This window comes from Rhyacophila brunnea, unplaced genomic scaffold (genome assembly GCF_057557595.1).
Source record: "Rhyacophila brunnea isolate RB1 unplaced genomic scaffold, BYU_Rbru_1.0 scaffold_8, whole genome shotgun sequence".
Taxonomy (NCBI): Eukaryota; Metazoa; Arthropoda; class Insecta; order Trichoptera; family Rhyacophilidae; genus Rhyacophila; species Rhyacophila brunnea.
This window is the reverse complement of record NW_028233350.1, coordinates 5407735-5427797: the sequence shown is the minus strand read 5'-3', so window position 1 is coordinate 5427797 and position 20063 is coordinate 5407735. Positions and strand designations below refer to the sequence as shown.

The 20063-nt window shown below is 36.9% G+C and overlaps 1 pseudogene; it reads left to right on the top strand.

Moving 5' to 3' along the window:
• The window catches only part of LOC147063841 (uncharacterized), a 231559-nt pseudogene that overhangs the window by 150809 nt on the left and 60687 nt on the right, over positions 1 to 20063 (top strand).

Sequence of the window (20063 nt, the reverse complement as noted above, 5' to 3'; positions counted from 1 at the left end):
TGTCGCTGCATTGCGGTGGCACCGTAGATTGCCCAGAACATCTTCGAGATGGTCATCCCACGAGTTTTGTTCTCGGCCCACTAACCGAATGCGTAATCCCTTCTTGATCTCTTGATTTCATCTTTCCGTCGGGTTGGCGCGCGGTTGCCAGATAGCAATGTTCCACTGTACAGCGTCCTACTCCTCTAATGCTGCCAACCAAGCCGGATGATTGAATTGTGTCCCGTTGTCCGATAGGATCGCCCTTGGACTCACGTATCGTAGGATAATCTGCTCGCGTACTAAAGGAATAATGTTTGCTACAACAGCGGATCGCATCGGGAAAGCTTCGACCCAACGCAAAAATAAGTCGATGATTACAAGAATGAATCGATTCTTCCGTCGTGAGACTGGATATGGTCCCATTAGATCGAGTGCTAAGATCTCCCAGGGCTTTTTAGCTTCCACGTGAGAAGTTTGAGCTGCCTTGGGTTGCAGTGCGCCTCGTTTTCGAGTGGCGCATATGTCACACGCTTGGACGTAAGCTTCTATTTTATGTCTCCGTTTATGCCTGACGAACTCCTCTCTGATGGCGTCATCGGTCGCCAAAGCCCCCGGGTGACCATTCTCGTCATGAAATAATTTTATTATATCCTTCCTTAGGGAGGCTGATACTACCAGCTGTGGCGCCTGTCCTCTACGCACCCGTACCAACAACCCGTTTTTCACGGCTAGTCCAGCGAGTTGTCTACTCGTACCGTCATTCGCATTCAGTCTGCGTATTAACTTCATTATTGTTGGATCGGCCTCTGTCGCTCTATTATCTTTTGGCGTATATTCACCGTCGTTAGCAACATGGCTGTTGCGGGCTTAGACCTTCGTGTAGGTGCTTCCATTCGAGCGCCCTCCGCTTCTGCACTCTCAGTAACAGCTGCGGGTTCTTGTGGAAATCTCGAAAGATGGTCAGCCAGGTAGTTTTTCGTTCCTGGGCAATGTTCAGTGTCGAAACTGAACTCACTTAACAGCATTGCCCATCTAATTAATTTCCCCTTTTGATTGCGGGCAGTATTCAGCCATGTAAGTGCCTGGTTGTCGGTAATAAGCGTGAACTTGGAATCCTGGAGATAGCCGCGGTATTTTCTAATACCCCAAACCGCCGCCAGAGTCTCAAGCTCATTACTATGGTACCTCCTCTCAGTATCATTCACACGCCTGCTCGCGTAGGCAATGACATCGCGTTCACCGCATTCTTTCTTTTGAAAGAGTACGGCCGCAATGCCATGTCCGGATGCGTCCGTCTGCTAACAAAAAGGTCTCTTGAAGTCCGGCCGTGCTAATTTTAGAGGTTGCCGCAAGGCAAGCTTTATCTGATTAAAAACTTCGGTGGCTTCTTCTGTCCATCGGAATCGTACAGTTGTTCTGAGCAGCTGTGTCAGGGGAGCTGCCATTTCTGCAAACCTTGGTACGTATTCTCTAAGCCAATTAGCTAGGCCCAAAAAGGCACGTACTTCCTTTCTAGTCCGCGGTTCCGCTGCCGCCTCCACTTCTTGGAGACTATATTTCTGTGGTTCATTACCCTGGGCCGTTATACGATGTCCCAGGTAATTGACCTCTTGGAGACCTATATGGCACTTTGCTGGGGCTACTCGGAGCTCGTGGTATTGTAACCTTTCAAGAACGAGTCGTAAATGGTTAGCGTGTTCTTCCCAGTTTTGGCTATAAATGATGATATCATCTAAGTATACGAGACAAATTTTGTTAATCAACCCCACTAAGACCTCTTGGGACATCAGCCGCTGAAAACAACCCACTCCGTTCCTTAATCCAAAAGGCAAGACTTTAAACTGATAGCAGCTCCCATCGGCGGTAGTAAAGGCTGTTAAGGGCTTGGCATCTTTATGTAATCTTACTTGCCAGTAACCAGATTTTTAATCAAGGCTACTGAAGATGGTAGCTGTTCCAAGGTCTTTGAGAGTGTTTAGTATTAGTGGCAGAGTAACAGATTCTTCTTTGGTGACGCTGTTCAATTTTCGGAAATCGATGCAAAATCTCGACGTTCCGTCTCGTTTAGGCACAAGGACTATAGGGCTGCAGTATGGGGATGTGCTAGGCTCAATAACATCATCAGCCAGCATCTGCTCTACGTCCTCTTGTATTTGTTTTCTTTTCGATTCTGATTGTTTAAAGTATCCTAATCGAAAAGGTGTCGGATCTTTCAAGTAGATTCGCACTTCTGTCGTCTTACTCGGGGGACCGGTTTCCGCGAACCTGTCCGCAAAGTCTTCCATGACCTTAGTTAAGAAAGCTCGAGCAGCTTCGGGGATCCCTGGGTCCAATTCTGCCAGAGTAATAGGGCCGCACGGTTACGTTGTCCTATTTGTTTGGCAATGAATCGTCTGTCGTTTCTGGTCTCCAAAATGTATACAACGACGCTTCAGATCGATGACGGCTTCCTGTTGCGTCAGCCAGTCTAAACCAATTAAAAAGTCTACGTTCAATTCGTCGAGTGCTAACGCATTCAGTTTAACGGGACTATCTCGTAAGTGTCCTCTGATTAAAACGTCACCTCTAGTGCGAAGTGTTTCACCACCCGCCGTGATAATAGTCTGAGGTATCCCTCTTGTTTCGTAGGGTGAGAGTACTAAAGCTTGATTTACTAGAGAGCGTGTCGCTCCGGTGTCAATGACCGCCTCGTAACTTCCTGTTACTCCTTGGATGCGTAGAGGTATTCTGAGGAGGTGTTCTCCATTTGGATGTGTAGTGATTCCACCTCCGGTCAGATATATTCCCGCAGGGGGCACGTCACCAACTACCCCACATTTCAGGCGACCTCCATCTTGCCTATACCTATTAATAACTACACCTACATTTTTATGATTATCATCTATATTGAAATTATAATTATCCACCCCCTCGTAAATATCTATATATCTACTTTCCTTACAATCTATACATATTTTTATCTGAGGGTTATCTTCACTTATAATTTTATCTTGCATCGAATTTAAATTTATAGTTAATTCTAACCCACAACACAAGCATTTATCTGAAATATCTAATACTAATCTATTATTTTCAGCATTATTATTATTTAACAAAGTTTCATTACTATCATTGGTAACGGTGGCCGACTTCGGCAATACATTTTTGCATGCCTCCATTTTATTCGTTCCAACATGACCAGCTTTACCCTTAGTATTTAATAATAATTCTTTCCTACGATTACTTGATAAATTCTTACAACTATCATGTAATAATTTTTTACTAAATTTACCATTATTAGTTTTATTGTTAATAATATTTCGTTTATTATACATTCCTACATCAATATTACCTACTTCATGTGGTAGTGTTTGTTTATCGATATTAGTGATTCGCTTCTCCGATAATGATGTTATACACATTGTTTGTTTATATTTCGATCTCGGCTTGGCAATATTTGCGTCTAGACATAATACCTTCGTCTGACCGGATGTGTTAAGGGACTCGGGTTTATTTTTAGAATGGTTATTTGTTCGCGTACCGTCACATATCGATACATTCGCCTGCTCGAAGTCATTTTGGTATAGGTCAGTTATATTATTTTGAATTGGCGGCGTTACTAGGCGGTCATATGTTTGCTTAATGCAGCTATTGGCCGTAAAATACCGCAAAGATTTTTGCAGCGCAGTAGTTTGAAACATTTTACTTACAGTATCAAGTTTATCACATACATAATTTATATCTTGTTCAATAATAGACATAATATCATTTTTTAAAGGTAATTTTATGCTTTTATCATATCCAGCGATGCTTTCACTTTCCAAAAGTGATTCTCTATTTTTTTTATTCATACCTTGAAGAGGTTTACTACATTATGCTTGTCGGAAGGACCTCATAGTTATTACTGACTTTAGTTTTTATTTTTGCTGGAAGAGCCTGTTTAATTATGTATGCCGGAAGGGCTTTTTTATTAATGTAAATATCACTAGTTTTGGTTATAAGGTCATTACTCACTTTTTTCTGGAAGATCTCTACACCAGTGTTAGCTCTTGTTGAATAATTATAAACACATACATTCCTCGTTTTACATTCCTCATTTGACCCTAGACTGTTATTAGATTTACATTTTGCATTTTTATCTACATCGTCAAACAACGTTGAGCCACTTTATTCTTTACCTTTAGAGGGTGTGATATTTATTATAGGTATTGGCGATATAGCAAGCAGTGGTACCTTTACGTTACTTTTGTCGTGCCGTTTTAAGACTTGTTCGCTATCACTGGCTATGTTTATACTTCGTGTCTCAACGCTGTTTTGTGATGTTATTTGTGCACATGGTGAATGCACAGTAATGCATTTCCTTTTTCTAATTTTTTTAACAATAATTTTACAGTTAGGTGAACGGATTTTTTTTTTAAGAAAGTTATCACTATCACGATTCACAGACGCTGGAAAAGCGTTCTGATTCTTACAATTATCTACACTATGAACCGGCACTGGAAGCGAATTATGATGATTATCACAATCGTTGTCACTCGCAGTTTCCCGTCGATCACCACTGAGCCGAAAGCGATGACAGGTCTCTGCGGCCTCCTTTCACTGCGGTCTGGTTTCTTCCTGTTGACGTCTATCATGTCTTTCAGGGCAGTCTGAGTTGTTATGCCAGCCATTGGCACATATCTGACAACGACGTACCCCTTGGTCATTTCGGTACCCCCCCCCCCCGGCCTCTACCGTGGAAGTTTCCTCGGTTGACGAAGTAGCCGCCTCGGCCGACATAGGCTCCGGCTGGAGTCCTATCCGTATTAAGTTTGGCGGGGGTCTCCCTACTCGTTTCGGCCTTTACAGGGCGGGTTTCATGAGTCACTTTGCGTTGTTTCTGCTTACATACACAGTAGCATCCACAGTCTTTTATTCCTGACGGCCTCGGATTAGCAACTGGTACTGGCCTTGGAAGTTGATAGGCCGGTGCACTTGGTCGAACACGCTTTGCCACTTCCAGCAACCCCTCCAATGACTTCCAGCCGCTCTGACCAACTCGAAGCTGGTCATGAGGGTTAAGGAGATCAAAGAATATTTCAGCCAGTTCTTCATCGTTAGCTGTCGGCATGAGTGATTTAGCTAAAGCACGTTTATTCAACAAGAACGGGAATAGATCCTCGTCCAGCTCCTGTCGCCTGGATTTGAGCTCGTTTTCTTGTGCCCGTCTTCTGGTTGAAGATTCGAAATACCTGGTCATCCGGCTTTTAAATGATTCCCAGTCATCTTCTGGGTCCACCTTCGAGCTTCAGGTTTTTGCTTCTCCTCGCAGCTGACCAATGGCTAGTCGTGTCCAGTTTAAAGATGGACTTCTAGCCGCTTTGTAATATTTTTCACATTCCTCCAAAAATTGGGCCACTCTATGTTGAGGTGCCCCACTGTATGTTACGTCTAACTCGGGTTTATAGTTCCGTTCCTTATACTTCGGCCGCTCTGAAGCCATGGTTTCCTGGCTAACACTCGGGGTGGACGACTCCGTCCTTGGACTATTCACAAACGCTGATGCATTCGGAAACTCCGGTGTGTATACTGTTTCTTCTGCTATGATCACCGATTCTAGGACTGGCTCCAGTAGGGGTGGATCGGCCATATTGTCTATAGGTATTAACTGGTTCCTAGTCTGCGATCTCGTCTTCATTAACTTTTCCACTTTTAATTAATTCTGACTACTTTATTTATATTTTTAAACTTTAGTTTAGAGCTGAGAAGGGTGTGGTTTCGGGAAAACCATGCGTTTTCCAAGCCTGGAGTTGTGGCGCCACTTGAGATATCCCGAGTTCCGGTCTAGCTCAGATTGATTCGAACTCAGGACTCACAAAAATTAATTAAATAGATTAGGGTTAAATGAAAAGTCTTTGTCTTTTTTTTTTGGTTATAAGTACGTGGCTTTATATTTTCAGTAATTTTTCTTTGCTACACACTTATATGCTAATAATTAAAATAATAGTTTATTTTTTTTTTTTGCGCGGAGTACACAAATTTAACTTCCCGACAGTCTGTCTTTGTCGGTTGCCCCTTGGACGGGGAATGGGACGATTTGACACCGCGAACTGGCCTCCGCCGATTGGCCTCCGGTAATTGGCCGCCGGTACAATCGGACGCCGGCCCAATTGGACGCCGACCCAATTCGACACCGACCCAATTGGCCTCCGGGAGGATTGGACGCCGCATAGTTGAATTAAATGCGCAAAGGAATAGACGTACGTTACGATTTGTTGGAGTAAGTAAGCAAGTCAGTTTAATATGCTTCTATCTTCTCAGTAGTTGTACCTTATACATTTCGCGCTTGACACATTTTTAATATAGATTGAGAATAATTATTATGCCTTATGATGTTTATTAAAAGAAAATAAGTCTTCCCTCGCTAAAACTTAAAGGTGTGCATAATCAATTAATTTATTGTCTATACACGGGTACTTATTTATATTTACAACAAATATTAAAAATAATGTTAGATGTTAGAATGAAAATTACATTATATTTCAGCGTTTTATCGACTTAATATTATAATAAAGCTTAAGCATGTATATTATTATGCATAAATGCGTATTTTAAGATAGTATGAAATTAAAAACAAAATATTAAGTAAGTTATCTGCTAAGTATAAATGTTTCAGTAGTTTGATTGATAAGCTACTGATAAGGTACTGGGAAGGTACTGGGACGAAATCCCGAAGGCCGAAATCCCGAAGGCCGAAATCCCGAACGCTGAAATCCCGAATGGCCGGAATCCCGAAGGCCGAAATCCCGAAAAATAAAAAAATACAAACATCAATAATTGCGCAATTTTTGCAAGAGAGACAAAAACCCAATTTTTGTGCAAATATAAAAAAAATGTAAAATACACACATCAATAATTGCGCAATCGTGCGCACAATTTTTGTAAGAGAGACAAATCTCATTTTTGCGGAAAATGGGTTTTCCGATTGCGCAATTTTTTTCAGGAGAGACCATTTTCTCTCTTGTAAAAATTGCGCAATTATTGATGTTTGTATTATTTTTATTTTTCGGGATTTCGGCCTTCGGGATTCCGGCCATTCGGGATTTCAGCGTTCGGGATTTCGGCCTTCAGGATTTCGGCCTTCGGGATTTCGTCCCAGTACCTTCCCAGTACCTTATCAGTAGCTTATCAATCAAACTACTAAAACATTTATACTTAGCAGATAACTTACTTAATATTTTGTTTTTAATTTCATACTATCTTAAAATACGCATTTATGCATAATAATATACATGTTTAAGCTTTATTATAATATTAAGTCGATAAAACGCTGAAATATAATGTAGTTTTCATTCTAACATCTAACATTATTTTTAATATTTGTTGTAAATATAAATAAGTACCCGTGTATAGACAATAAATTAATTGATTATGCACATCTTTAAGTTTTAGCGAGGGAAGACTTATTTTCTTTTATTAAACATCATAAGGCATAATAATTATTCTCAATCTATATTAAAAATGTGTCAAGTGCGAAATGTATAAGGTACAACTACTGAGAAGATAGAAGCATATTAAACTGACTTGCTTACTTACTCCAACAAATCGTAACGTACGTCTATTCCTTTGCGCATTTAATTCAACTATGCGGCGTCCAATCCTCCCGGAGGCCAATTGGGTCGGTGTCGAATTGGGTCGGCGTCCAATTGGGCCGGTGTCAGATTGTACCGGCGGCCAATTACCGGAGGCCAATCGGCGGAGGCCAGTTCGCGGTGCCAAATCGTCCTAGACCCCCTTGGACGCTTACTGACGGTTACAGATTGCGACGGGGTTCACAATCCCAGTTAAGCTCAAAATCTCTATCGGAAGCGCGATGGGGCTCTCTTTATTTTATCACATGTCACACAATTATTTTACAATGGATGGTGTTGCCATTTTAATATTATTGCGTGTTTAGAATTTATATTTTACTATTAAAAACGATTCTACTGAATTTAAATTACATTCACCCATCGCGCTGTACAATGTATGTTACATTATTTAACATTAATTTAAAACTTCTAGAATATATTGACGGGTTATCAAGGAGCTTGGTTGTATGTTTTGTTAAGCCGACGATTTTTGAGATAAGGTAACATGTTTCAGCCTTTTCTGAAGTAACAGTGTAGGCACTAGCAATAGGCTAATGTGAGAGTGTATCATCCTGCTTTCTTAACATGTATGTGGGAGAGTTTCACCTAAAAATGAAATAAAAGTCAATACAAAGTTATTGTTTGTAATGTCATAGAGTGCCATGCAGAACCGTACTTAGAAGGGTTAGTCCTTAAAATAGGCATCCATATTCAGGTGGCGGCGACGTCAGAGACTGCGGTGATTTTTTTGTATGTGCGCCTGATACATAATAATTTGTATGACGCGAGAACACTGGCGGGCGACAGGAATTCTTGGAGGTGCTGTGGGGTGTCCATATAATATGGCCGATGAAGATATATTTGATGTATTTTCAAACTATGGCCATTGTGTCAGAATATTACATTCTCAATATTGCGAATTATTTGTTAAATAATAAAAAATCAGTTAATTATTCTATATTTGCCATGACTTATGTATTTTATAATGGTTTAATATGCTTCTTATTATCTTAAACTCCATTCTTTCCCATTTAATGTATTTAAAAAAATCTACAGAGTTATTATAATTCAAATGTTTTAAACAACTTTTAGTGTAAATATGAAGAGGCACTACACCACCAACTACAAGCGCTAGAGATCTACGAATCGAAATTGAAACCAGGCGATCCACAATTCGCCGACATCAAACATTGTTTGGGCATAACTTACCATGAACAGGTAATAACCATTGTACATTGATCTTTGATTGTCGTAAAATGAAATAAGGATATAAGGAACCTTTTTTTTGTTCTCAATTGCTGGATTTAGGTCGCACGATTTGCGGTCATATATGAATGAAACTTTCTTTGCATTATTGTTGTGATTTTCCCACAAAATTAATATACACTTTTCATGTCTGCGTGAAAGTTTCACCTAAACGTCCTAAATTTTTAGTTCTAAATGTTGGCCATTTTGCAATAAACTATTGTCTTCGAAGGTAAAATCCAAAAGACTATCACATGTATCGCGTTCTATTTACTGCCCTACTTGCAATTTGCGTGATTCTCGAAGCATATCAACTTCTTTATTTTATACATGATTTCATTTCATCCAACACGTATGTATGCAGATTATATTCCCTAAATTGCGTTATCCTGTATGAAGCGCTCGAAATGTAATGCGCGTAAATAATGTAGCATACCTATACCAGTGATTCTCAACTGGTCCGCGGAATCCTGAAATCCTTAATTTTGAAAAACAACAGTAATTTAAAATTTTCGGTTTTGATATTGCATCATAGTTAATATTGAATTTACGAGAGTTTTATGAGGGAGGAACATTTTTTTAGCAACAAGGAATGAAGGAATAAAAATGAGATATCAGTTGTTATTATCTATTTTTTTTTTTTTCGACCATGTCCGATCCTGATAGGATCATATGGGCCTCCACAGAGTGGAGGTTTTGTATTGACAGATTTTGTTTTTTACGAGAAATGGATGTCAGCCACTTGCTCAACCTATTAGGTCCATACCCTGACACACACAAATTGAAAAACAATTTTTTTTTGTACTTGCCAGACCCAGGATTCGAACCTGGGACCCACGGCTTTGTAGTCCAACGCTTATGCCGCGCGGCCACCCTATTAGAGTTTATAAAATTTTCATGGTGACGTTATAGATACAGTGTCTGCTTATTGTTTTTATTTGTAAATCCCATTAGATTTTGACAATTTAGAAGTGTGGTTATACGATATAATTATCATGTGTCTGAAGTGTAGGCAATAAATGGATAAGGTACGCCGTCGGTCGATACATATGAGTCACACGACCAGCTTCCACCCTTCGACTAGCTCAGTGATGTGAATCGTTCAGGGCGGTCAATCGAAGCTGGGTTTTGGGTTGGTAGAGCACATTCAGTGTAAGGTTTGGTCGTGACAGTTGATTATGGCGGATATTCACAATGAAACACACGTTTTTCGTAGCACAGAGTTTTATTTTTAACAGTTTAGGTTCACAAAAAAAAACGTTACTTGCTATACACACAGACACACAATTATTCAGTTTTTTTTCCACATAGATAATTCGCAACAGCCCTAAATTTGATAATGATGGGCGCCGTGGGCTCGAATTACCGCGTCTCGAATCACTTGGTTCGTAACACTAGCGAATACCTACAACGTACGTACACGCGAACTCCTTTTGCGATACGGTAACGTTTTTAAAAACAAAAATTATTTCTTCGCGAAGTCGACTTTAAGCGGGATACGCAGTCCATCACGTATCGGAGGCTTTCGCTAACTGCCTGCCAGATTGGCTATGTCCCCGTTTCAGCCTTATCGCTGTCCCTCTCGATCTACCCCTGAACGCTCATCCCTCTCTGTCGTTCTCGCCTGCAGCAGAATGCTTAGCCTTTACCTGGGTTTTACCTTAAGGGTTGTCCAGGTCACTTTTTAGCTAGGTAGTCAAAAGTTACAGCGATTTCGGGGAATTGAGCCCAAAGGAAACAACATTAGGTATCTTAATACAAATACGATTTAAAACTAAAGTTATTTCCTTCGAGTCTCGATCATACCAACCTCGCATGATCAACCTTTATCTCCCTATCTAGCAATTTGTACATTTATAGTTAATTAATAAAAGTACAGAGCACTTTATTCATCGAGCGGCGATATAGGGATATTTGGCTTGGCGGACTATAATAAACATGAATGTGGCATCCATATCTTTGCTCGTACTTTACCCTAAAGGGGTCCTCCATACACGTAGAAACGTGGAGGTATCAGCACGATGAATAAAACGATTAACTGTCACTTTGTGAGTCATTTTATGAAGACGTCATTTGTAATATTTAGTGCTCTCCTATTGGTCGACTTAATGCGCGAAAGAAACGAAGCTTTAAAATAATAATCTGATGAATGGACGCTCTTTGTACTACATCAAGATTTAAATATATTTTTTCGTAGGCATTTGACGGGTTTTGGAATTTATCGATCATCAAATATTATGTAAAATAACACGTAGAATGCGTAAGTGCCTACGTATTTTTATTTTCGATTTTGACCAAATGTGGCTTTATCGCATTTAGAATTAGACGCCTCAAATAAGAATATACGTAGGTAATGTTAGTATAAATTTCGCTTTAACTCTTCGATTCGCCGCCCTGTAATAAGCGCCGCCCTTCGACAGTAGGCAACGCACATAATATGTATTTCATACTATATCTCATCTTAAAATTCAGTTTACGTACTTAATTGAATAAAATATAAGTGTAAACTTTGAATGATTTTAGTAGGAAGAATATTTAAAATGTATTTTTCCGGACTTGCCCCTGAACCCCGCAGCCCGGGTGTTATGCACTCCTAATACCCTCGCTTTGCACATTTTCTGGTGTTGTTTAGTGCTCAACTTTGAGGCCAGAGCTGTTTACAATTTTTATAAACGATGACAATATAACAATGATATTATCATTGGTTATTAAAAACGAAGAAGGAAACAAATTATGCTTGATGTTTTTTATCTGCACAGTATGGTAGCGTCATGGCATAGTGTGTCTGCCATATTTTGTGGGTTTGAAGCAGTGGTGCACAAGCTTTTTGAAAGAAGGGCCAATTTATCCATTTTCTAATTTTTCACGGGCCGCAAAGGGTAAATGTGTTAAAAATAATGATATATAGATATAAATTTTGTGGGGAGAAAATAAATTCAGACACGATTAATTTGGTAGAAAACAATAAAAGTACATAAAGAACTTTATACACGCACTATACATATGTACATATCTTTAAGAACTCACGTGCATTTAGAAGTCCTTCATTCGGATACTTTGATGTTGAGGAGTGAGACATTTTATGGGTTTATGTTACACATTATAACTGGCACAAGTATAAAATTGATTTAAACAGATTTTTTTATTTGATAGCCCCGCGCAGAGCTGGGCTTATTTACGGTTATACACACATTGTCGTTATGGGTGTATTATAAAGATTAGGTAATGAAACCTAAGGGTGAGCGATTATTTTAGTTACATTATCGGTTACAACGGAGAAGACACATTATTATTCTGCAGCCATTGTTGCACTACTTTTAATTTATTCGGCACTGACACGGGAGGGTTAATTAATTTCTAGGTACATTATCGGGATTAACACTAACTTACTTTACAAGGTTCACGGGCTGCTTTAAGGGTAGTCATATGAATTATTAATAACACGATCACACAAAACGGATACACTGATTTATTATATTGAAACATGCGTGGCTTTCCGTTGGGATGGTATATCCACCGCGTGGGCAGCGTACCGTGGGATCTATCACGGCCTTAGCAGTTCTTGTTGTTACTACTTGAAAAATATCTCTAATTATTCTCTTGTGAAGGGTTAATTAATTATTTTCTGTTACGACAATTGATAAATCAGTACACGATTTCAATAAATTATTTACGGCGATTTTTTAATATCGATACACAAACGTCGTCATGCACTGACAAAATTCCTGGAGAACTAACACTAAAATGCGCGTTTTGAAAACAATAATCTAAAAATAGACTGCATCTGCACTACAGACGGTGTGACTCATTGTAAAAAGATGAATTTCAGTCGCAAATCTATACCCATGAAAATATAATCATATTAAATAATAAAAAATAGCATTAGGTTTTCTATCAGTGACGATACAGATTATTCACCGTTGCTACTGCATAATTTGTTCACATATCGAACACATCATATTCAATGAAAAATTTATTGATAAATACTTATTTTTTTCAACAAATGAATGACCCACGTCGTGGAATTTCCTTAAATCTTGTGAATTATTCGTTGAATAAAAGAAATAGTTAATTATAAATTATTAGCAAGTAGTTACATCTAAAAAAATATTGGAGAAATTCCACGACGTCGGTTAGTAATTAAAGTATTAGTAATATACCTACTTTGATTTAAGAAACAAAAATCGATTGCCAAAGTAGCTGATTTGGAAAGAACGCTGATGGATAGGTATAAAAATTGACCAATAGTTAAAATTTGTCACTATTAGTATGTCGCGCCGTAGCATAATGGATTAATGCGACGGATGAGGCGTATACTCGGGATATACAGGGTTCGTTTCCCCGTCGGGGTGACTTACTTTTTTTCAAAAAAGATTTTTTCTATTGGTTATAATATACTCTCTCAGAAAGTGTTTTCTTCAAAATAATATATGTTTATTGTTTAAGGTTTATCATTTTAAACAAAGGATTTTTGAAAATGTTAGTAACACATTAATTTTATTAAACATCTTTTTTATTATTTATAATTGCCTTTTTGTTTCACTTTTTCACTTTCACTTTATTATTTTAAGGTTAGTTAGTATACATTGCATGATTAAATGGAGAATGCTTTTATAATTTTTTATTTTATAACTTAAATTTTGAGCTTAATCTACTACTTCGCCTGAGAGGTGAAGATTGGGTTGGCGAGCTGTCATTTGATGGTATGGTAGGCGTACTATTTAATTCTATATCGTCATTATTGACAGTATTCGGAGTGGTTTTGAAGCAAATTTGAAATATGTTGTTAATATTTGGAGTACCAGGTTGGTTATTTTCTGTAGAGTGAATTCTATTAGGAAATTTTAATCTACGACAACATTTGAAAAATTTAAATAAAATAAAGAGTAAGATAACTATAATAATATATATAGTATAGATAAGATAATTATAGGTATTAGTATATTTCTTGACATGGGGTTGATCAAGCAGATTGTCGATATCTTTCGAGAATGTGTTTATTCTATTCGAGATAAGATGTAAATCTTCTAAACCTTTATTAGAAAAATGAATGGGGTTTAGCAAGGGTATATGAATGGAATCATTAGGTTTATTTTTATCACAACGATCGTCATGTAGGATATCGACGTTGGGGACTATAGAATGAAAATCAGAATGTTTTGTATCTTCAGTAGTCAATAAAATACTAGGTGAATATCCTTTACATCCGGCGGGAAGTTCTAATATACCGGTGTCAGATAGTTTTATATCATTGATATTGGCGTTACATGAAACAGTTATAATTGTTGGGAAGGATAAAACAACTAACCAGCATTTAGTTGCTGCTAGTTTATGCCAAAGATCTCGAGGTTGGTTGGTTTCTTGGATCATACAAGATTTTGGGATATTAGAGGATTTAAGTAATTCTATTTCGCAAATGGGTTTAATGTGAGTTAAGTAAATTATATGATTATTTGAACATAAGAATTCGTGTTCTACGATTATTTTACAATCAGTTAAATCTTGTAATAGAGTATAATGAATTTTAGTGCTAGAGTATGCTAAAAATCTTTGTATAGGATGTATAGAAATATATCCGTTAGCGGAATGGATAGGAAGTGGTATCATATTATAAAGATGCTTCAATTAATAATATTCTTATTGACAAAAATGTCTTAACTCATTCGCTGCTGAGTCGATAATGATTTTTAATTGCCCCCTTTAAAATGCACGTTAATTAGATCGATCGGCCGCCTGGTCATTACGCGCCGTGTGCGTCTTCCGCGTCCAAAGTATTAAACAACTTTAAGGGTAAATATGAAGACGCGGAACATCTCTATCGGCGAGCGCTAGAGATCTATAAAGTGAAATTGGGACCAGACCATCCAAAAGTCGCCGAGACCGAAAACAATTTGGCCGAATCTTTCTTCGAACAGGTACAAACAAATAAATTGATCTTAGATTGAAAATAAATGAAATGATTATTTTCCGACACAAGGCATGCTTACTTTTCACTCTCTTGAATCTCGTCGGTCTCTTCTGCTCTTGAAACGCTTTCGCTTGTTAGCGCGAGGGATGGTTTACAATCCTGGTATCCTAATGAATTTGAACTTACATGCGCCTGTCAATTACCTACGTGGTCGCAGCCATGATTTATTTTGGATCGGAACCGTTTCCTCGTGTCAAGCCTATCAGGCACCATTAGCGAGGGGTGCAAGATTAGTAAATGCGCTCCCTAAAGACATAGACATTTTCAATGATGTAGGTAGTGTAGGTGCATTTTGTTTTTGAAACTTTATTTTTCTGTATAAAATTGTATTAATGTATTATGCCAGAATGTTACTTTCTCAATTTTGGTGAATTATTTGTTAAAGAATAAAAAAAATAGTTTATTATTCTATTTTGCTATGACATATGTATTTTATAATGGTTTAGTATATTATTGTCTCAAAGTCTATTCTTCCTCATTTAATGTATTCAAAAAATTATTCTACATTAAATAATATAATACAAATATTTTAAACATCTTTCAGGGTAAATATGAAGAGGCGGAACTCCACTTTCGACAAACGCTAGACATTTACGAAGTGAAATTGAAACCATACGATCCAAAACTCGCCGAGATCAAATGTGATTTGGCTAAAACTTACCGTGAACAGGTACTAACAATAATTGCACATTGATGTTAGATTGTTGTAAAATAAATTAAGGATGTAAGGAAACTTTTTTGATATCAATTGCTTGAAATAAGTCTCAGTATTTGCGGTCATATATGAATGACACTGTTTTTCCAGAATTGTTGTGATTTTCCCACAAACATAATATTCACTTTTCATATCTGTGTGAGAGGTTCACCTAAACATCCTAAATTTTCAAGGTCGACGTTTTGGCCATTTTGCAATATATTGTCATCAAAGGTAAAATATCAAAAATACTATCACATTTATCGTGTTTTATATAGAGCAATTTGCTCCAATTGCTTGCAATTTGTGTGATCCTCGAAGTATATCAACTTCTTTGTTTTATTCATGGTTTTAGTTAATCCAACACGAATGTTGATTAAATCCCCTAAAATGCGGAGTCCTGAATGCAGCGCTCGACACAAAAAATGATAAATGCCTGTTCAAGATTTATTTAGTTGATAATGTCCCGTTGAGGAGGAAAAAAACGATCTAAAATTTAATTAATTAATTGGAATAAGTACTATATTTTTTTAAACAAACAATTAATCAAATAATACAATGCAGTTCTACCATGAATTGACAGTTAACTATAACAGAAAACACAGAACAGAGAACACTATAAAAGAAATTAGGAGTAAGGTTTGCATGCATTGCTTCGGAGGGTCACATTTAACATAATTAAAAGAGTATAAAATGTAGGGAGGAATTCTACTTATATAACTTTTCGGAGTAGAGTCCGTGTTATATTTTGTTATGTACAATCTCCAATTGAATTTTATATCTATTGAAGATTTTAATGAGATGCAATTGTAATCAAGTAAGACCTGCGACGACGCACGCAAATTGCAGTGTCGTGTGTCTGAGCCTCAACAGTCATGAGGGGCGGTGTTGAAAACATCACTCCTGACGGTTCACATCGTGTGATATTTAACTGTACGATACAGCACATTAATTATCAGTAAACACCAGCCCGTTCACGTTTTTAACCGTCAACCCATAAAAAACACATTAAATTGGTGGACGAATCCAATATCCTAATGAGACTTTTGCCCAAATGATTCTTAGTATGGATTTCTAAAAATTTTCAGTTGTTTTTTCTGCCAGCTCAGGTGCGATGGTAATTATTGTAATTAAAATAATCATCTTGCCAATATTATAACGCGATGTGCGGCCACGTCAAACAAATTCCAATTCGCACATTGCTATTAAAAAGGTCGCATTACAAAACTGATGGTTTTTTTTATTGCAGGTAAGTAATGGTAAACCATTTTTATAAAATGCGTGTAGAATATGTTTTTTCATAATTAAATATCGAATAGTTTTTGCGTACCAACCATTAATATAAATACAAATATTGAAAGATTTTGTCCGCTGACCCGTTTTATGTTCTAAATGTATCATATTGATACCTATTAGTATTACCAAGCAACAATACCGTACCTACATATCGATAAAAAAGACATATACCTACTTGTTTATTTCTTTAGATATTTAAGTATTTTGAGGATGCTCTGCCCAAACTGGTATATTTGATTATAAACTATTGACATTAAAGAATTTCATCAAATCGATCGTAAGAAATTTCGTCTTCAAAATACCAGTGGCGTACATCTGTAGATGCGAGACATCCCTGGAAATATTCGTTTGAATAATTATAATACCTACTATTATAATATTATGTATTGCGTAAGCCGTAATTGCATTCTTCTAAAGGCTTTGCAATATAATATTGCTTCAGATTTTCACTTAGTCATTGTATTGCGTTAATATGTATTGTTGTTTAATTTAATAAAACGCATTTTTTTGTAGTACTTATTCCACTTTTAATCAATAAATTAGGACCGGTTTCGTTCGCATCAGAGGGACATTTTCAACTGAACATGGGAAGATTCAGTTGGAAATGTCCCTCTGAAGCGGACGAAACCGGTCCTAATTTATTGATTAAAAGTGGAATAAGTACTACAAAAAAAATGGAGCCATTGTCGAAAACTACCCAATCAAGACTCGTAACAGGACAAAATCTGACATTAGAATGAAATTTTCAAAATGGCGTCCTATGGTTATTCGTATTTCCATTTTTGGCCATTCTACATGTAAGTTTGTAGGTGTGTAACGTTAAAAAAAGTCCCGCCGTCCCATTTAATACATTGTACGCTAAAAGCGCCGATTAGGTGGCCATTCGACATAATTAGCATTATATTTAAATGTTGTTATTAAAAAGTAATTATCTGATATATGATTATATTATGTATTTGATTTAAATACTTACATATTATAAAGTGTAAAGAACTATTCATCACATAAAACGACTGGTACCTAGATACATATTTCATTTAAACACTTTATATCTACTTTCGTACTTTTTCCACATTTATTTCATAATGTTGATATTCAACCGATTTTATCCTAATGGACATTTTCAATTGAATAACAGTACAAAATATAGGTAGGTACATATTATTGCATAAAAAGTCAATTAAGTATAGAGGACGTGGGAGTCGATTGTTTACTTGAACTAACTTGTTGGTGATATTTGTCCTTATTTATTAAATGACTGATTTATATACATTAAGAAATAGCGTAACTTCAAAACTGTGAAAAATTTGCTGTGTTTAAAATTCACCTGCCGTAGGTTTAGGTATCAAAAAAGGTTCCCGACCAATGACAAAAACTTGAAGACGATTTTATTTCTTTCGTCGCATGATACGTACAAGAATTCCACAACTTAAAAATGAATTATTTTTCATACGATAGTATGTATCATCATCAGCTGTAGTATATACCAATATTGTATATAAATTTATGTTTACATTTTAGATATAATAGTGCAGCCATCTATAATACCGTGGATTTACAAGAATAAAATTACAAAGCAAAGGATAATCCTAAAAAAATAACAATGCAATGTGCTTTTAAAACAATATGAACAGCAGGTTTACATAGGTCGTAAGTGCATTTGCTAGTCACGCAGCCTTCGCTATCGAGGCTTGATAATTATATATTATATACTTACACAATATTATATATGTGACATATTATAATATTTAGGAATATTATATTTCATCCATTATTGTTATTTTTAAGTTAATAAGTCAAAAGAATAATATCAACTAAGATTTAATAACAATAAACAAAAATGCAAAATGTACAAAGTGTTTAAAAGTACCTTATATACGAGGGTGTGTCAATAAGTCCTTAGAAAAGCCGACAGGTGGCGCGACTAGTACTGTAAGCGGTTTGTTTTCATGCAGCGGCACTACCGATTCAGTATACTGCGAAGTTTCAATCAGATTGGTCGGGTTGTTGTTTTTATTTTCGTACATTCAAAAAAAAAATTTGCTTGTTTACAAAAATGGAGAAAATTGAGTTTAGAACTGTTATTAAACATTTTAATATAAAAGGGTTAACAGCAAAGGAAATAAAAAATGAGTTGGATTTAGTTCACGGCATATCTGCTCCTTCACTTGCAACTATTTATAACTGGTTAAATGAATTTAAACGTGGTCGTACATCAACAAAGGATGAACCACGCTCAGGACGTCCTGTAGAGGTGACTACACCAGAAATGATCAATAAAATCCACGATATGGTGTTAAGTGACCGAAGATTAAAGTTGAATGAGATAATTGAGGTTACAGGGATCTCAAAAGGTAGCGTCATTTCTATTTTACATGACAAATTGGGCATGAAAAAAGTTTCTGCAAGATGGGTGCCGCGTTTGCTCACAGTCGACAATAAACGCAATAGGGTGGTGGCCTCTAAAGCCCTGTTGTCGCTCATGCAACGCAATCCGGATGAATTTTTTCGTCGCTTTGTGACTGTAGATGAAACATGGATACACCACTATACTCCCGAGACGAAAGAACAGTCAAAGCAGTGGATTGCGAAAGGCAAACCATGTCCAAAGAAGGCGAAAACCGTAAAATCAGCTGGTAAGGTTATGGCTACTGTATTTTGGGATGCACGTGGAATTATTTTCGTTGACTATTTGGAAAAAGGAAAAACAATAACAGGGGATTATTATGCATCTTTATTGGACCAGCTAAAAAACGAAATTGAAGAAAAACGGCCTCATTTAAACAGGAAAAAAATCCTCTTTCATCAGGACAATGCCCGTGTTCACACATGTTTACGATCAATGGCTAAAATTGAAGAATTGAAGTTCGAATTGGTCGACCACCCACCGTATTCGCCAGATTTAGCCCCCAGTGACTTTTTCCTTTTCCCAAACTTAAAAAAATGGCTAAGTGGACAACGTTTTTTTTAAATGAAGAAGTCATCGATCGGACAAATGCTTATTTTGAGGACCTTCCGAAAACTTATTTTTCTGACGGTTTAAAAAATATTGAGAAACGTCTAACCAAGTGTATTGAGCTCCAAGGAGATTATGTTGAGAAATAAAAAAAAAAATACAAAAATAAAAACTGTTTTAATGCTTTTTTCTAAGGAATTATTGACCCACCCTCGTACCTTCTATAGGAAAGTGGTATAATGGTCCCTATATCTAACGGGTACGAGTAGCAAAAATATTAATCAATAAATTCTAATTGATTTATGTTTTGTACTAGGTATTTTATTAGTCATT